This window comes from Photinus pyralis, unplaced genomic scaffold, assembly GCF_008802855.1.
Source record: "Photinus pyralis isolate 1611_PpyrPB1 unplaced genomic scaffold, Ppyr1.3 Ppyr1.4_LG1, whole genome shotgun sequence".
Classification (NCBI taxonomy): Eukaryota; Metazoa; Arthropoda; class Insecta; order Coleoptera; family Lampyridae; genus Photinus; species Photinus pyralis.
The window spans coordinates 22252323-22277130 of record NW_022170249.1 but is presented as its reverse complement, the minus strand read 5'-3'; the positions used below and the strand labels follow the sequence as shown (position 1 = coordinate 22277130).

At 34.5% G+C, this 24808-nt stretch overlaps 1 protein-coding gene and 1 long non-coding RNA gene across 2 annotated transcripts in view; one reads left to right on the top strand and one right to left on the bottom strand.

The window, feature by feature from the left end:
* LOC116169926 overlaps positions 1 to 17382 on the top strand; it is a 307419-nt gene extending 290037 nt beyond the window's left edge. Inside the window, exon 3 of the long non-coding RNA XR_004145119.1 lies at positions 17221 to 17382. This is a non-coding gene — a long non-coding RNA (uncharacterized LOC116169926). The remainder of the gene's footprint in view (positions 1 to 17220) is intronic.
* The window catches only part of LOC116169877 (protein Wnt-5b-like), a gene marked incomplete in the record, with an annotated part of 302692 nt that overhangs the window by 236386 nt on the left and 41498 nt on the right, over positions 1 to 24808 (bottom strand).

Genomic DNA, 24808 nt, shown 5'->3' with positions numbered 1-24808 from the left:
TGTAAAAAGGGTCTTTGTGATATCATCGTTTTGATTGTAGTTGCTATGTAGGTGGTAATAAAACACTGACCATCCACATCTGAAGAGGTCTAAAACTTTTTAACTACTATTTTGACAGTTCTGAAGTTTTAGACACTGATAGACAGTTTACTTGCAAGCATTTTTTGTCTCTTGATGAATATCGCTATCTGTGATGGTTTACGAAAAAAAAAATTTAGGCATGATGAATGGCATGCACCATACATGCGATTGTTCCTCCCTGTATAAAGGATTATTTTCATATAAAAAAGTTTCCTCAAATGTTGAACATTTTGGAATCAAGATGCAGAATACGAAAAGTGTAAAGTGTAATAAAACTATCTTGACCTCAGACAATCGCCGTGAAAAACCCTGCACCTAGGACCTCAAGTCTGTTGGCCCTTAAGGATAACCTGGCACTGGACATCATTTTTTTCTCTTTTCTCAAGCAAGAGGGGGAAGAGAATTAGTTGCAGTCGAAATCAGAGATCCATCAGCATCTATTGATTTCAAATGTTAGAACTGTGAATAAGGTATGTGATTTAATTAAGAAAAAAGGTCGCAACCACAACCGCACATACCATCTGTAATGCTGAAGCGGTTATCCATAAATTGCGCTTACTGTAAATTGGGAGCGGTAAGTTGTGGTTACCTTCGACTACTGGAAATTTTCAAATTTTGTTTCCGATTTATTACTGTAAGCGGATTTGCAATTACTTACTCCACCACGAAAACAATCTTCAAAGCACACACATGCTACCTGTAATTTGTCTAATGCACACAAACCAAACGTTATCCTATTACGTATGAGTCGTGAAGCGGGATTATAAAACATTTCGAACAACGGCATTTTATTATAAACAACAATCAATTTATAACTAAGAAAGGTAAATAAATATTTTTCTGTTTGAATTCTCTAACCCAGAGTAACGTATAAACTATAAATAATTAAAATAAAACAATTTGCCTTGGGGGTATCATCGTAAATAACAGAACCGTGATGTTTAAAACTTTCAAGTTTCAATGCAATAGATTTAATATGAAAAGGTGAATATTGCGAGTATTAAAAGTAATGAGAAATAACCACAACTTGTTAATGTCGCCAGATTCCCTTATCCTATGCAAATTATACAGTTTTAGGTATTCAAATCAAATGCATATTGAAACGAGAGGCCGTAATTTGCCAAGGAAGTTGGGTAGGAATCCTGCACGCACGTACTCGTGAAAAACGTTTTTTATAATTGCCAAAGCAGTAGGCATAGATTCCAAGATCCGCTTTAGCAATTTCGTAATACCATACCGCCTTGGAAGTTGCTATACATTTTTATGGCGTTCAAAACAATGTATACTCAAATGTTTATTTGACGAAAACTGGGCGTAAGCCATATAAAACTTATAATTGGAATTTATATGGTCCTCCGTGCATAGTGATTTATCACTAATTAAAATTTGAAACCAAAAAGATTGATGAACGAACGAAAAAACTTTTTTCAGCCGACTTGCATGCATATAGCTCATAAATAATTGTTTATAGTGCAGTAAATGCTGCATGCTTTACTATGTAGGTAGCTACTAATTGAAATTGTCTTTTAAGTACGGTTAAATAATCAAATCAAGCCGACCACTTTTTTATGCGCCAATTAAAAACCGCAGTCGATTATTACATTTAGTATGCCAAAATTCATAATCACTAGGTATCCGTTATTCAATAATGTTAGTGTCAGTCAAATTGGCGCAATTAGCAAGCATATTTTTTTATAAAGCAGTTCGTTAGTTCTATAGCCATATGTAACTTCTTAATTGTTAATGAAGCCGTATAGACTGAATGTTTATATTAATTCAATATCCTGTCTAGAAATTGCTTTTTTATACATCGGTTTCGGTTACATCTGGCTGGTAGGTGAATAAATTTAATTTATTTTCAATGAAATGTTTAGTTTTATTGGCGATTAGTAATGGATTACGGCGTTCATCTAAAACGGAATTTTTCCATCGATGTCATCATTTATGACGACTCTAAAAGCTATAGAATATCAAAGGAGGTGTGGTAGTTGTGTAAGATAAGTAATAGAAAAGTAACATTGAATAATTACCGTTTATTATAATTTTTATCTGAACCCACCGATTGTTGAGCTTCCTACCACCCGAAAGTGCAACCGATCTTTCAATTTTCAAGAGAACTTCGCACAATCCAAAATTCGCAATTTTTGCTATGAAGGTGGCAGTTGGCTGTTACTAAATGCGATATGCGAAATCAGTTTCACCAGCTTTATGGTAGAAATCCAAAATGGAATACTGTTGGGATTTGAATTTTGATTAGGGTAGATGCGCCAGTTATGGCAACTTTTAGCAACTGTTTGTCGAAAAAAAATTCATAAATGGGCAAAAAATTTTATAAAAAAATCAGAAATCACAGACACGCGATAAAAAAATACGGATACTAAAAAAAAACTGAAACAAAACATTAATTTTTGCCTCTTATGGCCACAGAAACCATAGTTATGGCCATCTTTTTTATCTATATGGCCAGTGGCCAAACCATGATTTCTACATAGTTATGGCCATCTTGTTGTAGTTGAAAAATAACGAAATTCACAAATACATATAGGTACGGAGTTTTTATTGTTTCATCTGTATCATGAACAATCATACTTATGTATTTAATTTTAATTTATTTCTTTTCCCACATATCAACTACTGCTGAAAAAAACGGTCTTTAATATCCTCCTATCTTGGATTAATTGAGAGTAACTTCCCAATTAATTATTGAGACATCATTTTCAATGTAATTGAAACTTGTTTTCCGTTCATCGAAACTCTTCAAACTTTGAATCTCAAATTCATTTTTTGGTAAAATTCGTAAGATTGTGGCAACATACCTATGAACTATTGATTCTCTTTTGCCAATGGCTTTAAATGATCCTAAAATAAAATCACTCTGCCGCAAATCGTCACAGGACAGAAGCTCTGTTGAATCTCGGTCTTTATTTTCGGGAAAATCAATGTCATATGTCATCTATACTTTCTTCCCATTCATCGCCCTCAGAAGTCGCGTCCTTGGTAGCTAATTTCTTAGTGGACTTTTTAAGAACTGAATCTTGTTTCGCTTTTTTCTGCTGCTCTCTTTCTAATTTATGTTTTTTGAGTGAGTTGTTGTTTTTCATTTTTCTCTTTTGCTTTAAGTTCATGATACTGCAACCATCAATCGGAGGTAATAACGCTGGAAGTGTATTCCTTTTTTCTTTTTCCCAAGGTTGGCTTCTTCTTAGGCCATGGAACAATGTCATCAAATGTAGTAGTTAAAGTTCGCTTGGGAGTTGTGTTGGGTCCTAGTCTTGTAGATGAAGCTGATGGTGTGGCACTGTCAGGAACATCATGAACTGATTTAGTTATCGAGATGTCAGAATCAGAAGATTCACATTGCAGTCAGTGGCGCAATCAGAAATTTGCTTTGGGAGGTGCTAGAATGACGAGGGGGGGGGGGGCGTTGAAAGAAGTAGTACAAAACTCAACCTTTTATTTTGACTTAATACAAGCGATTTTTGTTAATTCAAAATAAATACCATTTTATTTTGTCGTTTTATTGTGAACTTACTTGAAAAACCTTGTGATTTTGGGCGATTTAAGAAACCCGTAAATTTTGCGATTTTGGGCGATTTCTAGGGTATATTTAAGCGGTACGTATGAAGTAAACGTTGGCAACCCTGACGCTAAGACAACCGGAACATCGAATTCATTTCATTTGTCCACTTCTTATCTATGTGTAAGCACTTATTCTCTTTAGAATTTTGAGGAGTGCTTTAGCCCCAAAGCACCCCCCTTGGTTGCGCCACTGATTGCAGTTCTTCAGTTTCTTTGTGTATTTGTCGAACAATAATTTTAGAGAAGTCAACATTCTTTACATTAAATGGATATAAAATATAAATACGAATATCATAGGATATCGTAGATAATAAAGGATTAAACAACAATTATTCTTACCAAATTCTTTAAGAAACACACATCAATTTCCGCCATTAAAACTGTCACCAGCCACTGAGGCCATTTATCCTTTTGGTGCATAATTAACAGTGGCGGATTTACCAGGAGGCTGAGTAGGGTGGAGCCTAGGGCGGCAGATTTTAGGGGGCGGTAAATTTGACCCAAAAATTTGAACAGAAATTTAAAAAAATTATTGTACAGGGTGGTTTTTTTTTCATTTTGACTATGGATATCTTGTAAACCGTAAGTGATACAAAGTCGCTTAAATGGTAAAATTATGCAGAATGTATGCTGATTAATTTTTCCGTTCAAAGTTTATTTGTAGCTTTATAAATATTTTGCATAGTTATAAAATTACTTTTTTTTTGTCAAAAAATCGTATGGAAAGGGGTCCTTTTTTTCACGATTTTTACTATGCGTTTCCGTGGCGTTTAGCTCAATTTTTGAGTGACAGTAAATCGCGAATGTCAATGTTATTATTTAATTATGGGTTATTAAGGATCACTTTGCAAAAAAACTTCGTGTGTTGAAAGTGTCTTCTTTTCATGAATTTGATTGATTAACTCGGGCTTGGCCCTCATTAATCAAACTACAAATTCATGAAAAAAAGTATCACTTTCAAAACTAGTTGTACAAACAACTATTGAACTTTTCTGAGCTTGCTGACGATGCTAAAACCAAATTTGTATTGTATGACTTATGGGTTTCGAGTGAATCACATCAACTTTCTTATTCTTTATGGACGCCATATTGGATTTTTACACTACCTAGATAGAAAAAAAATTACAAAATCGGAAATACCAAATATCATGGAATTATTGCTATAACAAATACATTGTAAAGTTCAATGCTACAATTCAAGATTAATTTCCAAATGGAGTACTAAGTATTTGGTATCTCCGATTTTGTAATTTTTAGCGTCCTAGCATGTGCTAGATAGCTATTGCGATTACCGTTTGGATCAAAATTTCATCAAATGTCGACGTTTTACATCATTTTTAGAGAATAAAATTTTTTCCGTCTGTATGTACGTGCGTACGTTGTCAATTTGCCGAGGTAACGGCTCGATGTATTGGGTTCAAATTTTGGATATTATATATTAGGTATACGGAAATGAAAAATAATCGGCCGGATTTTTGCAAAAAAAAATTTTTTGGAGCGCGCAACGGCATCGAACTTTTATTTTCAAAAAACAACTCGAAAAACCTTATTTTTCTGTGTATAACCTACAACAATTGTGCCAGGTTTTATTACATATAAACTGAGTGAAAATGTTTTTGCCAAAACTAAATTAATTCTAATTAGGAATTATAATTATTAATTACATAATGCAGACAAACAGACAGACAGACAAACGATGGCTAATTGAGCATATTTCAAAAACAATAGAAGGATTCCAAAACAAAGCAATTTTCAATTATGTACCAATAAAAAATTGATCTTAATTAATAATCGTTTAATACACCCGATGATATAACTAACATCCAAATTGCATTGAATTCTGTAAGAGGTCCACAACAATTTTCCTGTGGGAGTTTAAACAGTTTAGTGTTTAGTAATAAAACGGCACATACAGCAAATTAGTATGACTTTTGACAGTGTTCATTAGACATAAAGGATGTATGATGACTATCAAAAAGGTTTTTTTTTCTGTTAAATATTTACTTAGAGCTAGAAAGCTGTTCTGTCAAGAATTTGGCAACTGGTTTTCTCTTTCTAGTGACGTAAAAATCTAATATGGCATCCATAAGAAATAACAAAGTTGATGTAGAAAGATGAGAAACAATCACCGAAGGTTTGTTAAAATTATTTGTTGATATCTTTGAAAAATAAATGAACTCCAGGTTTTTGGCCAGGGCTTCGGAATTTGTAGAGCTACAACGAATTTTGAAATGGAAAATTAATTAGCATAAAATTCTTTGCTTACCTCTTATGGTTTACGAGAGATCGTCATAGTGAAAATGAAACTCAAATGCCAAATTCTTGACAGAACAGCTCAAAACAATATTAAAAGAAAAACAGTCTTACACCCTTTATGTCTAATGAACCCTAAAAAAAATGTGTTAAAAAACTTTTTTTTTTAAATAAAACCTACCATAATGTTTGTAGATTGTACACAGAACAAGGAAGTTATTTGAATAGTTTAATAGAAATTTTGTGTTGCTATTTGAAAAATAAAGTTCGTGGCCGTTACGGCGCTCCAAAAAAATTTTTTTTTCATAATCCGGTCCGTTGATTTTCTTTTCCGTATGCTTAATATACAGATCTAAAATTTGAACAAAACCGTCGAGCCGTTATTTCGGAACAAAAATTTTAATCGTAATTTGATCGTAATAGCCACTTAGCTCAAGCTAGGAAGCTCTCACCCTGTATAAATCAAGAAAACAAGTCTCTAAAAACTAACAACCTAACCTAACCTAAAATCCCCTCGCGTTTTAAAATATCGTAATTTTTAAGAAACTTCGCTCTTATACCTGCATAGCTATATTCAACTGTCGGAAAGTGTAATTTTTATTTGCAAAATATTGCAAAAAATGGTGAAAGTGGCATGGTGGAACTGTAAATTTAAAGGGAGAAAATCAAACTTAATCGCTTATTGGATATTTTATTAGTATTTGAGACTTTTATTAGTTGTTTTGTCCCATAGTGACATATTTATTGTAGTTAAATCTCAGTTGGGTAACGTGGTGGCTCTGTACGAATGCCAATTAACAGAAAATTGCAAATACTAACAATACGTGATCAAATGGAATAACTTCAGGTTCGTTCAAAGCAGAAAGATAGGTACTGTACCTCGGAGTACAACAGGAATTTGTTCCTACTTCGTAGTTTTGGATATGAGCACTTTTCAGCTGTGCTAATTGGTAGGTATTTTCAAACGCTCCCCTGACACCATACCGTTACGAGAATTAAATTGTGTAATTTCTCTGCGTAAGTTACACATTACAGTGGTTCCATAGAACAATAGTCCATTTAACGGCCTCTAATCAGCGTAATCGCTGATAAAATTACCGCGTACGTAAAACACGAAATTACTTCCCATTAGAGTCCCAGAATTTATTTGACTAATGAATAAACAACCGACGAATGCCATAAAAAACTTCATCCAATATTGAACGGAAAAAAAATTGGCTTCTTTTAATCCTCATCACGTATTTCTTCGGACTTATACGGTATGTATGCTGAGCACGTGATAGTCATGAATTAGCCGCAATTTAATTATTCCTACGTGTAAATTAAAGACTACCTACCTGTATACCTGATAAAAGTAATTAGTACTGTTTGCTTATGGCGGTTTGTTTTTCGATATAACGGTGTTCTTTTTAAAATCAGATTTCCGCGTTCTTAGCTTACAATATAGTGGATGGAAACAGATCCAGTATTTATAAGCTGAAGTATAGAAAAGATAATTCCATATTTGTTTTATTGTAGAAATTTAGACAAAGTGAATGATTACTTCCAAGGTATCTTTTGCAATCAAATTATACAGTTTGAAAGGGTATGCACAAAGAAAGACTAATTTCTAAGTAGAACAATAACACAAATAATTAACAAAAGATTTCCATTAATTTATAATACAATCAATCAAAAGATAAAAACCAGTGGGGTTTTGGTGCATTTCAATTGCAATTGTTGCCACTAATTAATAAAATTCGCAAAAAAATGTTCGAAGTGTATCTTTTAGTAACTACCACGGCAAATGAACTACATGATGATATACTCTCCATTCAATAAAGTTAAGTTTGCAATTAGTGCATCTTGATTTTGCCTACCGTCAATTAAATGCACCTGTAAAAATTAACGAACGCACATCAAACCTGATCTTCTACATAATTACAAATTGTTATTGTTACCACACATCACGATCTATGGAGCTATTCGTAATAGTTCACGTTTCTTTCTGCATATTGGACGGATAATTATCTTGTATGTTTTGAGAAGAAATAAATTGCTTGGTATTTATACTTTTAAACATGCACCTTACAGTTAAGCGTAGTTGCACTTTAGAATCTAAAATGGTTATTAAACTTATTCCCTGTTGCACTGCTGTTATGGACTAATTTTGTTAGACCAGCCTGAACATATAAAAAATATCAACAAATTATTTTTTTAAACTAATTAGTCGAACAATATCATTGGAACGTAAATTTAATTACGTGCTTTATTTATTTACAATGAGCTAACAATAAATTTATGACAGTCTTGCAATGGATTGTATAACGGTAGGATTAGGTTGGCGCTGCTCCTCGGTCCTTCCTTACAACTTATAGGGTTGAGCGCCACCCAGATTGTTTAAATAAGTATAAACTAGTAAACTAGTAGTAAACAGTGAAATCAAATTAACGAAAGAAATACTGGAATCAGTGAAATTGTCTCTAAAATTGAATAACGTTTCCCCACAAATACAAAAATAACGCCAGATATTCAAAATTATTAATTAAAATTGAAGCAAAACTCTTAGCAAATTAAGCGTCTAATTAAAACATCCCCCACACGCAGCGTCCGAGTATCTCTTTAATGCCTCCAAGTCAGGTGGACTCACTTTCATGACGTATTATGTATAAAAGTTTACCTGAAACCGCAACATGTAGATAACTTTTCCAAATTAAATTATTCATATGTGTGAAATTTTGATACCTAATCACGCATGCTAAAATCACTTTATTTAGTTGTTTCCATATATATTTCAAAATAATTAAAACAATCAGTGTCATTTCTAATGCAGTTTGCAGTTTATGCTTTGTACTTTTCAATTATACAGTCTTTAGAACTAGGTACAAAAGCAGTTATCAGTGAAGAAGAGTACCTACGCGAGACGTTGTTATAATGTAACCGAAGCTGCGGCCGCCGTAGTGCAATATTCGCTCCCCACAAAGTCAAGAAAGAGGTACGAAAAGGCGTACAAACCTTTTAATGACTGGCGCAAAACTAAAGGAATAATAATTACTTCCACACATATTCCATTAATTGTAGTAATTAAAAAACCATTATCCTTTGTGTAGGTAGGTATATTAATATTTAAAAATATCCACATAGTCTGCATTATAATTATCCAATTGTTGATTGAATAACTTATTTAATGAACGATCTAATTGTTATTTTGCATGTACTAGGACTGTAATGGGAGTCAGGCAAAAATATTGCAGTACTAGTCAGGTGAAGATCAACTTTCTAATGTCAAAATAGCCCTGAAATTTAGATTTTCTTGACGGTTTCAGATAATAGTTATTTACATAAAAGTCAGGAAAATGACACATTACTGGGGAGGAAATATTGAAGTACAAGGCCCCTTTGGGGCCGAGTACTTTAATTTCCGAGTCAAGTAATGTCATTTTACTGACGAGTTTTGTGTTAAATTTTACCCGAAATCGCATTTTAATATAAAATTTCAATTTTCATATACAATGGGTTGAGGTGAATTTTTTATCTGTGGCAGAGATGGAAATTACCTTAGACCAGTTTCGAGCATTCTGCCTGCTTCTCCGAATTAGGTTTACCTGCAGTTTTCCTAATTCGTAAGGTAAATACCGGAGTAGTATAGAACAACTTAAGACCTTCTGCAGGGGCACCTCTAAAAAGCATTATGCGGGTCACTATGTAATCGGGCGCAAGCGTGTTGAGGACCCAGAACAAGAGAGGGATAATAAATAAAAAAATAATAAAAATAAAATGACAAGTGCGCCAGGAAAAGTGACAGGTGCGGCCGGTAAAGTGACGGCGGCAGGAAAAGTAGACTGACTTGCCTCTGTCATGGAAACTTACATTTACCTGACATAAAGTAGGCATGAAAATGAAGGTTTCATGAAGATTTTGGGTAAAATAAATTAATTTACGTCGGCTCAACCTTCAGATTGCAGAAGTCCAAAAAAAGGCACCAAAATAACGCCGGTAATAAAAAATAGCAGGTTACTCACCACGTGTGAAGTGCAAAAACTTCCAAATGATAGTCTCATAAACGAGCTAGTTGTACAGGGTGGTTCAAATTCGTGGCTCACCATTGAGATCTCCGTAACGCTGAGAGATTAGTATAAGTTAAATAGGGGCAAAGCTGACTATTTTTGTAACTAAACAAACGCATTTGGGATGTTTGAAAAATGCTTGAAATTAACCGAAAAACTGAAAATGTCAAATTTCGTTTTTATTTTCCCTATCTTAAACGGTCGGAAATGGATGGCTCCCGTTGGTACCCTCTATGGGCACTTTTTTTCGGAGAATCTGAATCTGTTATCGGAATTTGCATAACACGCTAGATAGGGGGGAACTATTGACTATCACTTGCTTATTAATAAATATCATTATTATTATTTCTTATGGACACCATATTGGATTTTACGGATTGAGATAGAGGACAAACAAAGAATTTCGTTTGAATCCATCGGCATCATAGTAATGTCGATTCAGCAAGGTCTAGTTACCCGTGGATGTTGTGTTGAGAAATGAATGAATTTATGATTTTGAAACTTTTCTTGTAACTTTATGTAAAAGTATAGTGTCACGCATCATTAATCTTCTTTTTTTGTTCTCTATCTCATTCCGTAAAAAATCCAATATGGCGCCCATAAAAAAAGAAAGTAGTCTTCTGTAACGTCTACATCTAGCGTGCTATATCGTAAGTGGCGATCAATTGTTTTACCACACGCTCCGAAGGATCGGTCTGTGGAGGAGTAAACCGAACTTATATACGGTGACGTTCACAAAGATCCAAAAAAATCGACTGCGCATTTGAACACCATTGTCACAAATAGGAAATTGTGGAGCTCCATATACAAGAAAGACAGAATCCTCGATACATTTGACAAGGGTTTTGGCATTCGCCGTTTTTATACAGGAGAAAGGAGTACAAATTTACTCATAAAGTCGCTAACAACCAATAAATGAGTTCACTCTTGCGTTGATCGCGGTAAAGATCCAATGTAATCCAAGCTGATCATAAATATTAGGGTGAGAACTGAGAACCCATAAGCCCTACAGGTCGAAGTTGTAAAGTAAAAGTATACGGCTGGAAACGAGGAGCCCAGCGTGCTAAACGTCCTAGGGGAGAATGCAACCATAATAAGGAATTGTGGTCAGTGATTACCGTAAGAGAAACTTCTTCAAGATAATTTCGAAGTTGTTCTACCGTCCAAATGACTGCTAAGCACCCACGTTCGGTCGTGCTATAATTGTGATATGCTCAAACATTTTTAATAGCAAACTACACGTTTCTCATCTAGGCGTATCTTATGTTTACCTACCACTCGTATTTGGAATAATATCCATACTCTCCCAAAAATGTACTCCCAGAATTAAATTAGTTACTACACTAGGCTGCAGGGAACCTCGAGAAGGAAAAGGAAATTGGCCACGGCTAGGCAGGGGAAACGGGTCTTCTGGTGAAACAACCGCCTAGGTTTGACAAAGCTCATATAATTTTGGGTGGTAGGTGTGCACAAGACACGCCAAAAATTAAATAAAAATATAAAATAAAAATAGAAGCTTTGCGAATCTTCGGGCACCAGTGGGTATAACTTTTGTCTTGGAGCCAGATACACAAACGATATTTAATTGCATAAAACAGTAAAAAATGTATTGAAAATGCACAAACCTAATTTTTTAATCGAAACCTCTTTTTGTGTTCACTAGTAGATTCTATGCTGCAGAATAAGGACATTTCTAAGATGAACGGTTTAGAGAGTGGACCGAAGTGCAACCGTTATTATTATTATTATTAAGTGGATTTGATTTAACAGAACCATCAACATCAAGAATAGTATGCTATTGTGAATAAATAAACCACTAGTTAATTGTGCATTTCAGTATAGAAAAAACTATATAAGTTGAGTTTAAAGTGTTTAGAGCAGCATCGAATTCTTCCCAAGATCGTTTCTGCATGAATTATTTAATCGATGAACGAATAAGTTTCAACATCAAAACAATTAAGACTTTTTCGAAAGTCATGTAGACAACTTCATTAATTGGTTTATCACTTATCTCTATACATCGTTTGTTACTTAATTAAAAAGAAAACTTAATTAACGTACGTTACAAACGCGGACTTTGATTAAAATATTTAGCGCAATCTTTAAATCGTTAGTTCGCTTCAATTAATTAATGTCGTAGCTGTGTTATTATTTAAACTACAAATGAATATTTATGATAATTAGCAAGTTTGTCGGATGCTTAGGTCGGAGGTATGTAATAAAAAAGAAGAGGACGACTCTGTAATTCTCTGCCGGAAGGTTTTTCAATATTGAAATTGAAGATTACCCAAGAGCTACCATTAACTTGTTTAATTGTTACGTTGGAATAATATTGCCATAATTTAGTCAATTGATTACAAAAAATTGCCTTTTTTTTTAATTGTCGCTAAGCAGACGTGGGTGACCGGTTCAAGATCGATGAGGTTTCGACATGGGTTACCAATTAAACATTACGAAAAGTATCGAAAGCTCGCCTCGAAGGTTGTAAATAAAAGATGATTTATTTGAAACGCTGCCCGTGCAGCCATAGCCATGGGGGTTTACTGCTTCGGAAGCAAATACATACCTGGTACCATTTATTTTTATTACTCGGGCGTACCCCATAAACATAAACATCGGGGCATATTACCGTAATACCGCAAAGAGGTACCGGTGGCTCACACATTAATTTATTTATTTGGAACTGCTAGTCTATTTATTATCTAATTACTGCCTTATAAGGACGCATATCTTCGGCGTTTCAACCTATTTAAGTTTTGTTAATGAGTACTTATTGTAGGTAGTGTGGGGTTTTGTGCTGTAAAAGCGTATGACCATCATTATGACAATGATACTTTGCATTTAAGTAATCACATCAGTATAAATCTACCTATTATTGACACATTGAATATATACCTCAAAAGAAAGAGAAAAAAATAACCAATAAATAAAAAGATTTATGTCCTGTGATGAAATATTGATACCGCTGTTCCTCAATATAAAAGTATTGAAGAAGCTGAACCATATTCAATACGTCTAAACGCATGATTTGTTTCCTTTAATGTACAGGTACCAGCAATAGCAGAAGTAATAACTAAAAGACAATAGATTTTGCATATTTCAAGTTAAGTTAGCCATAACAAAAAAGTACGTAGGGGGTTGAATACCTCACTTGCCTTAGATAAAATTGGACCTCTACGGCACTGGCAAAAATCTTAATATGACAATCAATTTTTATGATTTCCACGGCTAGCCCAGTCTTTATACCCCTTACCTTGAGGAAGTGCCTCTTCTTATCTCCTTGTAACATCTGAAATTCAAACTCTTAGTGCTTTGATTGATTGAACTCCAATAAATGCCCATATGACTTCAGTTGATTGAATACATTAAGTAAAACTAAAGGGATCAAATTCTAATTTCCTTTACATGTTCCTGCATATAAAAAGAAATACAAAAAATGTAATGGCTATTTCGTGATCACGTGTCCCTGCTAAATTTGATCCTGAGGGACGTGGTTGGAATCTTAACGGGTAAATTTCACGGGTGTTTTATAAAAAAAAAAGAGTTCACTTTCCTGGTACATTCTCCTGTTCAAAATACATACTTTGAATAGGAGATAACATTTTAAACTAACCAAAGGAATGGTATTACTGACAGTGGCGCAACCAAGGGGGGGGCCAAGGGTGCTCGTGCACCCCCCAGAGCATCAACGGAAAATAAAATAAGAAGGATAATTTGTTCAACTCCGATCTTTTTCTTTTATTAGGAGGCTTTGTTAATTAAAAACCTCCGATGAAATTTAATTATGCAGCCGATTGTTAAATTCGGTTAAATGACAAGCCTATATATAAATTAATATTTGCTTTTTTTGTTTTTAATTGTTAATTAGGAATGGGAATAAATCATGGAATAAAAATTAATTGACCTTGACGTATATTTAATCAAATGGGTTTTATTTTTTTCCCTATAAATAGGTGTAAGGTAGGTTAGTAGGTACTAATTTAAAACGATTCTTGACCTTCCGAGAAAAAATGTTTATGACAGGCAGGTTGAAATAATTTCAAAGCAAAGCAAATTTTACGCCGAATAGACAATACAGCCTACGGTTGTTTTTGCAGGTTCAGCAGGTACGTGACAAAATCTGCATTTGTACGTGGTACGTCTTAAAAGACAGCGCGGCATTTAATAAACAATGCAACTGTAGTAAAACTCGTACTGAATGACTTGTCAGATTTCCACCGAAGTGAGATTTTTCTCATTCTCATAGTTGCCTGATTGTCTCTTTCCGGCTACTTGACGTGTAAAAAAGACGTGAAAACAGTTTCAATTCAAGATTCAAGAAGTGCTACAAAATGAAAAGAAAAAGTACCACCCTTCTGAATTTTTTCGCACCAATTAAAAGGAATACCGCAGAGAATGAACATTCGCAAGAAACTGCCGTGATTTCGGAAAATGCTGTTGTTATTGAAGAAACCGATAATGCACCGAACGCAGATCACAACTTCCAAGAAAAAAATTCAATGGACATCTCATCGTTGATTAGTAGACGCTGAGAAAATAAATTTTTTACGAAACAGATGGATTCCTGATGACAACTTTGTATTTCCATATCGAACTTGTGGTGAACGCAGACGTAAATTTTGTTATTCTTGGTTGAAGAAATTCCCTTGGCTTAGTTATTCGCGCAAAGAAGATACCGTTTATTGTGTATATTGTGCCTTGTTTGCTCCCGAGAGTGTTGGAATTAATTCATCGCAGTCGGCTGGCAGTTTTGTGAAAAAAGGTTTCTGCAATTGGAAGAAAGCTCTGGAAAAATTCCAGCAACATTGTGGTTTAACATATCATGAACATTCCGTGGTAGCGGCTTTGAATTTTGAAAAAGTTATGAGTGGTAGCAGTAGCATGAAGGGAATTGATAAAGTTATTGACGTGGCGAGCGAAAATCAAGCGAAGAGAAATGCTGAGAAAATCAAGCCAATCGTGGAGAGTGTCCTTTTTTGTGGAAGACAAGGTATAGCTCTAAGAGGTCACCGCGATCATGGTGAGTTTGATTTGAATTGCGCGCCTGTTGAAAATGAAGGAAATTTGCGCGCACTGCTACGGTTACGTGTTCAAGCTAATGATAAAAACATCATTGAACATTTTCAAAACTGCGGAAAAAATGCAACCTATATTAGTTGGAAGATCCAAAATGAAATACTAGCGGCTTCACATCGTGTGATTAAGGAGAAAATAATCGCTGAAGTTAAAGATGCAAAGTTTTTTAGTATCTTAGCGGACGAAACTTCTGATGTCTCGACGATGGAGCAGTTTTCTCTCTGCTTGCGTTATCTGAAGCGAGATGCGGAAAGCAAGTATACAATATGTGAGAAGTTTTTAGAATTTGTTCCTGTTACTTCTACAACCGGCGAAGCTTTAGCAAATACAATTGAAACTGTGCTTCGAGAGAATAATCTAGACATTGAGAATCTGAGAGGGCAAGGCTATGATGGAGCTGCATCAATGAGTGGCAGTTTCAAAGGTACTCAAGCTAGGATCGCTGCGAAATTCCCGAAAGCTCTGTACGTACATTGTGCTTCCCACAGTCTCAATTTGGCACTGAGTAATTCATCGGGCATTAGACAAATTAAAAATTGTTTCGGCATAATCGAGAAGTTGGCGGTTTTTTTCAATACTCCGAAACGGGAAGCAGTATTAAAAAAACAGATTAACGCTCACGCTCCTGAGTCCACACGACAAAAATTGATGAAGCTGTGTGTTACAAGATGGGTCGAACGCCATGATTCTGTGATGGTAACCGGGGACTTACTAATACCAGCAGCAGCAGCGTTAGAAGAAATCGGTGAATGGGATGACCGGGATTCATCGTCGCAAGCTAACATTCTTCTCAACGCTATCAGACAGCCTGAGTTTCTGATCGCTTTATCAACTTCTGAAAAATTGCTTAGCTATACATTAATTTTGAGTAAGCAACTCCAAACAATTGATTCTGATTTAGTGTCTGTGATTGATCATGCCGAAAATGCTCTTGCGCAAATTCAATCATTGAGACAAAACGCAGAAGAAGATTTTCATGAAATATTTGAGGCCGCTAGTGAGAAAGCAGCCTTTCTGGGTACTGAGATAAAAATTCCAAGAAGAGTTGGAAAACAAGTTCATCGCGATAATACACCAGCGGGCGATGTAGAAGAATATTTCCGAAGAACTGTTTTCATACCCTTTGCAGAGAGTCTATCGGGTAGTATCGAACAGCGTCTAATGAAACATCAAGAAATATTGAAGAGTTTCGTTTGCCTTCTTCCCAAATATTATCAACAAGAGGTGGCGAAGTCCAAAACAAAACGTGAAATTGAAAAGGAGCTAGAAATAGGAATAAAAAAATTGGCTACTACATATGAAAGTGACGTTGGAGCAAGTAACATCCACGTCCTTACGAGCGAACTCAAATTATGGCATTCGAGTTTTAAAGGATCCGAAAATCTGCCACGGACTGCAGTTGATTGTCTGAATCAGTGTAAAGAGAGCGTATACCCGAATGTATGTACATTGTTGAAAATTTTTGCTACTCTACCAGTGACCACCTGTACTGCTGAACGCTCGTTTTCAACGCTACGTCGATTAAAGACTTACCTTCGTAACACGATGACTGAAATTCGACTGAATGGGCTAGCTAGTCTCAACATCCATCGTGAGATTCCTGTGAACTTCGCGGAAATTCTAGCTATTTTGAAAGAATCCCCAAGGAGACTTGAGTTTGTTATTTAGCTTAATAGACTGTAGAAATTAGATCTAGGTACATGAGAAGTCTTTATAATACGATTCTCGCAATAAGAAATTACTATAAGTATCTTTCTTTTTCTTTGTGCCCTCCCCAATCTCAATTCCTGGTTGCGCCACTGATTACTGAAATGAAATGCAATTTTCCAATCAATGAAACAAAATAATCCAAATTTCTTGCTTGGATCTGATCCTTATCAATAAAAGAAATACAACTGTTCTGTTCAAATAGTTTTCATAGGTCGATTCCTTCAGGAAAAATTAAAATTATTTCAAACAAAATCAGTATTCAAATTCCTAAAAACTTTACAGTTATTCACGTGGATAAAATTCTTTTCTGCTACGATTTGATCTTATCTCTCCTTGGAAAAGGTAGTTTTTCGTAAAAATATGGAAATATATCGTTCCAGTACCTCCTGCAGCGCCCCTGTACGTTATCTTTGTAATGAATGTCAATTCGCGACGCCTGCACTACTGCATTTTAACAGCTTGAATTTTGTTACAGAATCATGAAACCTTCGAAAGAAGTACGAAGAAAGCACAGCATTATTCTACGAGTAGCATATTACGTCATAATTTGGACCGTGTATATAATTTTGGTCACATCTGCGAAGAGGCTGCCCCCTAATGGCACTTGGATGTAAGTATTTTCAATTTTTATGGCGCTCGCCGTTGTTCTTACTCGACTAGAGCATCGGTAAACTATCGTAGAACACATAACTCTTATTTGACATTAATTAAAGCTTAAGCTTACTTTAATCGTGTACGCTCTCTCACCATAAATCTCGCCACAAAAGCACTCATTTTCTTTTAAAAGGTAAGCGCAACCTTTTATTTTGCGCAATGTTTGTTATTTCACGATAATAAATTAGTTCAGTTTAATACTAATTGAAATAGTTCTTTCCGCTACAGGTGGAAGACCGTCTCTTCCTCCTTTAGACTCGGCTAAGGCTCAGAATTGTTTCGCAACCAACTAGTAAATGGTGCAACGTTATTACAGTTCAAAATTCGATTGAGAAATAGAGATTCTCTATCTACTCAAGTTACTAATGTTCTTATCTAAAGCTAAACTATGCGATGGTATCTATGTATATACTATCTAATGTTAATATCTAGAATTATGTGACTGGTTATTTCTAATTGTGAAAGTTTAAATTATATTACGCCCTTCATTCTTTATTAAAAACTGCGAGCTTCATAGCGTTTCCCACGAAAGTTTGCCATGTAGAATAAGAATAAGATTCAATAGAAAATATAGGTTTCAATTTGAAAAAATTAAGTTGCCCTACACATGACCCTTGAGGGACAGTTATGTGAGCATCCTTAAATGGGTCCCTCTATATGAAGAATATTTTATATAAATAATTTTTTGATGTCCTCGCTAGTTTCCGTTATAATCGGCTATTTTAAGATAAATTTGGAGACCCTGTATACAAATTAAGTGATTAAGAAACTGGTAGTTGAAAAGTTTACAGCAACTCACAAAAGAAATGACCCTGTCCCTAATTCGTCTCGATTATGCGGGTGCAACCCCAGTAAATCATCCCCTCAAACTGAGTTTTCTGAGCAAAAATGCTTGCTTAAAAAGTACCGTATATTCCATGTCATGTTATACTCGAACAAAAACGAAATTTACTTCTATTAAATTAATAGTTCTAATTAGTTCGCGATAGTTGATAATTTTTTTATGACACTTAAAACATGTATTTTCGTTTCTTTTTAAATAAAAGTCCCTAGCGTCAAAACTAAGCGAATAATGACGAAAATAATGTTGGTATTTCGAGAATTTCTTTTTTTTCCATAATGTTCATAAATAGTAACTTGTTCAAACCCTTTTAGTTCAAATCCTATTAAAAATAAGGATAGAATGAAAGAAAATTTAATTCATATGATCTTATAAAGGTGTTGACAATGTTTTTTTGGTTTATATATAATGTGGTTTTTTTAAGGGTTAAAACTTACAAATAAATGATAAAAAGTTGAAATCGTAAAGAAAGATTAATTTATTTATATATTTTTTTTAATAATCCAAGCTGCTGGATAACATTTTGCAATAATATTTTTTAATTATTACAGAGGTAAGAGGTCATTTTTAGGGGTTGAAAATTTTCAATTCATCATAATTTATCTCGCAGAATGTCAATTTCTGTTTATTTAATTTATTTAAAAAAAAGGTTTCAATTACAAGCTTTATAATTATTTGCAGAGATAGTTTTCTCCCCTAATAAATACTAAGCCACCAACGGTGTAACGGAAGGTTACATTTCAGAGTGGACAAACCCCGAACGATTATGTTATTAAATTTCGACTATTTACGTAAAATGCCCAAAATTTATATTCCCGGCTAGATTACTTTAATTACTGATCCCGACACTCCAGATCGGGTCTTATGTAGAAACGTCGCAATCTGGCACAAACATCCCGATGAAATATTATGCACGGTGTCCATTATGGGGATCTCGTTTGCTGAAGAGATAGAGAGTTAGTTAAATGGGGACAAAGTTGCGAATTTTCGTGCCGAATAATAAAATCTGAAAAGAAATTAAAAATATCTATAGTAGTTTTGAAAATATCGCAAAAAACATTATTCAGACAGTTTTTAATTTTTCGGGAAGAGTGCTTTGAAAAAACAAAACGTTCTTTTATCGTGAACAAATGTTTGACAGTTTGATCCATCTGTCTCGTTGGAGCGTTGGCAGGGAACTAGTTGTGTTGAGATTTTCATCTGAATAGAATTGAACCTTTGTTTTGCAAGAAAATTATAATTCAAATTAGAACAAAATACTTAAGAATAAATAATATTTTCGCAATAAATCTAGCACAAACGTAAATTACACTACTTGAAATAAGTCAACCTTTTGTACACAACAAAAGAACGTTTTGTTTTTCCAAAGCACTCTTCGCAGAAAATGAAAATTGTAATTTTAGGAAAAATGTGTTACTGAACCATACCATGTGTGATATATCGTTGTAAAGAGAAAAAAAGACGTAATCTCAAAAAGTCAAAATCCAAAACGGCGCTCATAATAAAAATTAAAGTTGCCACGTGTTTCTCCGTCATCTTAAAAATTATTGAAAACGGGATGCCATAGTCGAAATCTCCATTAAAAAGTTTTATTGCTAAAATATTATTTATTCTTATGCATTTTGTTCTAATTTGAATTATAATTTTCTTGCAAAACGAAGGTTCAATTCTGTTCATATGAAAATCAAATTTTCTCAACACATCTAGTTCCCTGATGCCTACGCTGCAACCGGACATATGCATCAAACTTTTGTTCACAATAAAAGAACGTTTTGTTTTTCCAAAGCACTCTTCCCAAAAAATTAAAAATGGTATTTTAGGAAAAATGTGATACTGAACCACCATGTGTGATATATCGTCGTAAAGAGAAAAAAAAAAGATCTTAAAATTAAAAATGGAGCCCATAAGAAAAACTAAAGTTGCCACGTGTTTCTCTGTCATCTTAAAAGTTATTTAAAACGAGATGTCACATTCGAAATCTCCATTGCAAAGTGTTCGAATAATGTGTTAATTAGAAATGTCTAGAACGATTAGTTTACTATGAAAAAATTAAAAACGAAAATCAGAAATTTTCTTTTTTTTGCTATTGAAGATATTTTAAATTTCTTTTCAGATTATTATTCAACACGAAAATTCGCAACTTTGCCCTCATGTAACCAAATATCTATCTCTTAAGATGTGCCCATAGTGGCACTCGAAAAATGGACACCGTGTATACCCGTCATTTCGGGATGAGACTGTCCTGTAAAGATTCCTTGTTTCATGAGGAATCCAGTGAAATATGATTAATTTCATCTATATGATATGACCTTCCCAGATGAAGAGATGTGATTCGAATTGGTCGTTGCCTCTAAGGATTTTCTGCATGCATCAGTCACTCGTAGTAGCCATGTATTTTGGGAATTTCCGAGAAAAATTGCAAACTCGCGCTTTCCACATTATCAGCAGGACCCCCCATGTACAAAGAAACAGTCAGTTTGTTTAGGTTAGAAGTCCAATCTGTAAACCTTTTTTTATATAAAAATAGAACCTACTAAATTATTCCTATTAACATTACAAAATTGCATCCGAATTTAAGATGGCAAAAATAAAAGCAACAAAAGAAGCCCGGTAAAATTTAATGAAAGTAGATCATTTTAAGCGAAGGCCGTCTTGTTTATGTGAAACACGTTGACGAACAATGAGTGGTCAACTGAGATCGCGTGATGCGTCAGATAACGCGTAAATTAGAATTATCAGTTGCGGCGGGACCGTCTTTGTGGTAATATCGCGATTCGCGGATGTTAAATTAAACTATTATTGTGCCCAGTGATGTGGATTGCGGCCCAACCAAAAAAAAAGGTATAGAGATTTTGACTTTTTGAAAATTCTGACGAAATATTTGCTTTGATATTGTACCTAGTACAGCTGCATGCCAGGCCAAAACACCTAGAAAACAATTTGTGTATTTTAATTACTTTTGGATCTAATAACAAATTCAAAATGGGCAGTGGACCTGGATTTTTTGCAATAGGCAGCTTGTACCTTGAAAGTGTCAGAAAGCCTTCAAATTTCGTGATGTTAAGGGGAGCCACTCTCATTAATTATTTCCCGAGATCTCTTAATCGTAAATTACTAAAAGGTCTCATAGAAAGGAATTGATTTGTACCAACCATAACTGTCTTCTGCGATTCCGTTTCGAGATCAATGGGGGATGGAAATTGGTTTACCTTTCACGGTACTCAAATTAAAGGTCTCGACGAAAGAACAGTTTTCCGCCCTTCTCTCTTACTGCTTGATCTCCATGAAAGCAATTAATTTCTATCAACCATAGTTAATTATTTAATTTAATTAATCATTTTGCAAGAAGGTTACCTTATAACCCAACTAATATTTCGGTTTTAAAAAAATGCGCTCTGCACAATTTATACTTGTTTTGATCCTTGTATGGAGAGAAATAAGGGTGGAAATAATCATTCCTGACCCGGATAATACACAAGGGTATACTACTTTTTGGTGATCACAATTAGCGTTCGCCTTATTAAATGCAATTACAGATTATAGCTTTCATTATTGTTAACAAATACAAAGGAGTTAGGTATAGACATTCTATATACAATGGTATAGACAAGGCACCTTTCCTTTAAGCCCCACCGTTACTCACTGACTCGTAATTATGCAAAGGTGTTCTATATTAAGGGGGTTAACTCTCCCTTCTTTGAAACAAAACGAGACTTTTTAGCATGAACTTAAAGTGACTGACCCACGGTTAGCTCTTGATATAAATTTAAGGTCCTCAGGTACTTACTGAAAATTTCTCCTTTTTTATTTTTTTAAAAATTGACCTGGCTTGGATGACTTTAAGAAATTCATGTCAACCAAGTCACGGGTACAGGGCTCAAAAGAAAAGCAGTGAAACATAAAAAATTTTGAAAAATCTTGAATACGTTGAAAACAAAATAAACGTGTTATTAAGGTGTCCTCTATCCATTTCTATCAATTTCATGATCATACCTGGGGGGCTTATTAGCGCAACGTACCCACCTTTTATACTGGGTATGGGAAATATGGTATCAAACGACGTAGATTTTCATGTAGATTTCGAAAATGAAATACAGAGTGTTCCATTTAAAATAAGATAGTTAATCATGATAATACTTTCTCTCGACAGATCATAAAAAGTATATGTTGGTAGGTACGTAAATTTTCAGATTTAAATAATCAATCAGAGCCTGAATACTTTTAGCTTACGGTTTGCGTGAAACAGTATATCCGAATCACTATTTAGAGAACAATGCGCTATTTAGAAATCAGAAAAGACTATAATTAAGTCCACCAATTACTTACGGATTTTTACAATTCCACTTCCCAACTACCTTTGAAAGGGTAATTATTTTTCTGTCCTTTGTAAGGAAGAAACCCATCTTCTGTATAAATTATTTTCGGAAAGGTCATAATGAACTCTTCGGAAAAACTATTGTATACAGCAATTTCTTTGATGGTGCGCAATTCTTTAATTAACTTTAATGTGAAATCTATGAAGCAAAGCATTAAATGAAGCATGTTTATGCTGTATGCAATATTTCACATCGTTTGTTATCATAGCTGGGCAGTATTCGATTTTGTAAATACTTTTTAGTATTCAAATCCTTTAAAGTATTCAAATACTTTGTAATTAAATACTTTTATGGGAGCAGTATTTGTATTTGTAATTCAAATACTGTTATGTATTAATCTTTGATAAGGACCGAATAAGAATAACACTCAGATGGATTTTCAGTTTATTATCGTGATGCTTGTGATACAAGATGTTATGTTTAGTTTTGATTTGACGGATACCGTTGACAGCAAAAAAGCGAGGGGTACCAAACCAATCCAACAAAATAAAAAAAATAATGCGTTTCTATTTCGTTCGGCATCATTTCTGTCTAGAAACGCACGCAAACTGGGCCAATCAAGTACGGTTTCGGTATTGTTTCCACATCGAAATAGAAAAAATTAATTATAAAGATTCTGTTTTCACGAGTTTTTAGTCTAAGTAGCCATGGACTATGATAAAAGAAAAACATAGTCCGCTACTTAGGCTAAAAACTCGTGAAAACAGAATCTTTATAATTAATTTTTTCGCGTATAAGAAGAGGTAGAATTTATATCTCTATAACTTTTATTTGAAGTATTTTTGCGTAAAATAATTAGGAAACGTTTCCTATGTTAAACGCCTATGTTCCACTTTTCGATTTACACCCTGTACATTAAGTCTGTTTCAAATTAAGTCTGAACGATTGTTAACTTTGTTAGTTTATTTATTTATTTTATTTATTTATATTTATTATTTTTATACGGAACACCATGTATATTAGTACATCATATGACAGGTTATTAAATTCTTTACAAAAGTTCTTAATGCACTAAGGTCCGAGCTAAGGTCATAATACTTCAAATAATAAAAATTATTCAATTACTTTCATTTCGATCTAGATATCCATGAAAATAGTAAAATGTTTGTTGTAAAGTATCTTGACACCTAACATAATATGCTCTTTATGCGTCCTATACTGAAGAAAATGGAAACGTTTTCGAACATATTTTAACATTTCACCTGTAATTCTTGTTTTGTTAACAACCTACCATAAGTCCTAGTTCCAGTTATTGTTTTAAATACTATTGTGTATTCTTATCATTTCCATAGACAACTAGATCAAGATGAAAATAATTGAAAGATCTGGGTCATTTCTATTTTGGTATGGTTCAATAAGAACTTTTGTAGGGAATTTAATAAGTAACAATATACAGGGTGTTCCACATAAAAGAAGTCACATGTGTTATTACATGAAAAATGCGATGTTCTGTTTTTTTAATCACAGATTCAGTAGAAAAATACACAATTATGATAATTTAACCGTTTTTCTAACTCTACAACTAAGAAAGTTAGCAATAATGCCGACTTAATTTGAACCAGATTGTATATACAGGGTGATTCCTATAGTACCTGCCACCGTTTGGGAGCGTGTAGGTGGTGCGTAGGGGAGTATTTTGATATAGGACACTTGCGGTCGGAAATCTAAAATAAGGGTGCCAGAGCCAAATTTACCTTCTGGAATTTCGCGCCTGTAGGTAGGCAACCCAACCGGCCGGCGGTGCACACGGAGCGAACTCAGGCGGCGATGTGTGGCTGACACTTGATCAGAATTTTGTTTAAACCCACGAAATCCCGTCTGCAACGACGCGTATCAAGTGAATAAACACTATGGCAATAGTATAATAATAGTTGGCTAGATATAGGAAGTGCATTGAGATTTGAGAACAACGGTGGCCACGTTGAACACTTGTAAACGTTATTGCTTTGACTGTCGTTTTCCCTCCTTCCCTCCCATGTCGCTTCCTCGCGCTAACTCGCTCTGCATCGCTCCGCGCGAAACGTCGGTCGGTTGGGTTGCCTACATACAGGCGTGAAATTCTAGAAGATAAATTTGGTTCTGGCGCCCTTATTTTAGATTTCCGACCCCAAGTGTCCTATATCAAAATACTCCCCTAGGCACCCCCTATACGCTCCCAAACGGTGGCAGGGACTATAGGAATCACCCTGTAT